Here is a 2,103-nt window from a genome sequence, read left to right on the forward strand (position 1 = left end):
CTTCCTTTGCCTACATCGTCTCATTGACCAAAAGTTGTTAACCTTGGAGATCTGATGCGGTTATGAGTACAACTGGGTGTGGACGACACTCGGTCCTCCAGATTTTCAAGGGCCACCAAAGGCGGACAATGCGTGACATTCGGTGCTGCTCCAGCCGCTGGACCCTACTTTCGGCTGTGCCGTTTCCAGGGTGGGCTAACTGTTAAATAGAAAAGATAACTCTTCCCGATGCCCACGAGGACGTCTCCGAACTTCCTAACGTTACCATCAATAGCTGGCGTAATTAAATTAAATATGTGGAATGGATCATACCCGCGTTTTTTTTTTAAATCTACCAAATAAATATTTATAAAAATTTCTCAAGTAATTTATGAAATAATTATTATTATTAAACATACACAAGCAAAAATCCTCAACTTGCTCAATTATGCAATAAAATAAAATAAACTCATGTCACACGATTTGTACAATAACTATAATTTCATAAATTACCTGAGAAATTTTTATAAATATATATCCAGTAGATTTAAATAAAAATGCAGGTATGATTCATTTCAAATATTTAATTTAATTTCAATATATTAAAAAAATTGATATGATCAAATCCCCACATTTAATTTAATTCCAATATATTCCCAAAACTCGATTTGATCAAATCTTCACAGTTTAATTTGATTCCAATATATTCCCAAAAACCCGATTTGATCAAATCCCTGCAGTTTAATTTATCTCAAATATATTTAAATAAAAAAGAACATGATCAAACCTACATATTTTAATTTGCTCAGGCATATATTTAAATAAAATAAATATCACCATATTCTTGTACTCAATTTAATCGGGTAAATTATAAAATAAAATTTGATTTAATATCTTCATATTCATATACTCAAATTTAATGGGTTAAAATTTAAAATTAAAACTAACATCATCTAGTCCACTTACCCTAACTCTGGAGTGGTGTCTACGATGTGCAAAAGATGAAATTTCTCCAGTTAAATATTTGAAGAGTGGAGTTGGGACCCGAGAATGATATCTGTTTTTCAATTTCGCTGAGAAATAGAAGAGAAATTAAGAGAGAGAGAGAGAGAGAGAGAGAGAGAGAGAGAGAGAGAGAGAGAGAGAGAGAGAGAGAGAGAGAGAGAGAGATAGTGTACGGCCCCGGAGGGGATTGAAATTTTTGAAGAAGGATCAGGACGTTTCTTGATCCTCCCTTACTTTATATATATAAAATATAATATAATATTATAATATTATATTATATTATATTATATTATATTATATTATATAATTAATATTATTAATTAATTAATTAATTTTTTACACTTACATGTATATTATTTTTGGGGTTGTTACATTAAACATTTGGGTCAGGGGCCATGCTAATCTTCTCTGTATCGTTCAAACTTTATTGAATGTCTCCGAATATAACGACCCAAGAAATAATATACATGTAAGTGTAAAAAAAAATTAAAATTAATTCACTCTCTCTCTCTCTCCTTAACTCACTTTCTCTCTCCTCGATTTCTTGGTGAAATCGACGTTGATTGAAGAACGAAAAATATTCCTGGGTTCCAAATTCAACCACCAACATTTTAACTGGATTGGATTCGTCATTTGGGCACCGTAGGTACCACTCCTGGGATAAAGTAAGGAGAATATGTTATGTCAGGCATATTTTAAAATATTCCTGATTAAATATGAATATATGAATATTATTATATTTATGTGATTTAAATATAACCCTGGGTTTGAGATTATTTTGGAATTAGATTAAACTGAGGAGATTTGATCATATTGGTGTTTTTAAATATGTTAGAAATTAAATTTAAGTATGGAAAGTTGATCATACCCGTTGTTTTCTTTAGAATTTAATCGATTAACGGGAGCGTGTGAGCCTAGGGTTTTAGGATAGTAATTATCCCAGGGTTGAGCTGATTAAACTCGAGTATGTGAATACAGGGATTTGTGCGAACGTTGCAAGCACTGCTTTAGGATCCCTACAGGCATTTCTCCAGGAATCATGTAAGGGGATAGATTATGTTAGGTATTTTTAAGAAATTTACCTATTAAAATGTAGTATTTGTTTATAGAAATTATATC

At 31.5% G+C, this 2,103-nt stretch overlaps 1 non-coding gene across 1 annotated transcript; it reads right to left on the reverse strand.

Annotated features, from left to right (window-relative positions):
- Window positions 1-1,326: 1,326 nt before the first annotated feature.
- Window positions 1,327-1,432, reverse strand: LOC131147286 (U6 spliceosomal RNA). Its single transcript, XR_009134678.1, has one exon. It is a non-coding gene; the product is annotated as a U6 spliceosomal RNA (small nuclear RNA).
- Window positions 1,433-2,103: the final 671 nt, after the last annotated feature.

Source organism: Malania oleifera, chromosome 1 (genome assembly GCF_029873635.1).
Source record: "Malania oleifera isolate guangnan ecotype guangnan chromosome 1, ASM2987363v1, whole genome shotgun sequence".
NCBI classification, from domain to species: domain Eukaryota; kingdom Viridiplantae; phylum Streptophyta; class Magnoliopsida; order Santalales; family Ximeniaceae; genus Malania; species Malania oleifera.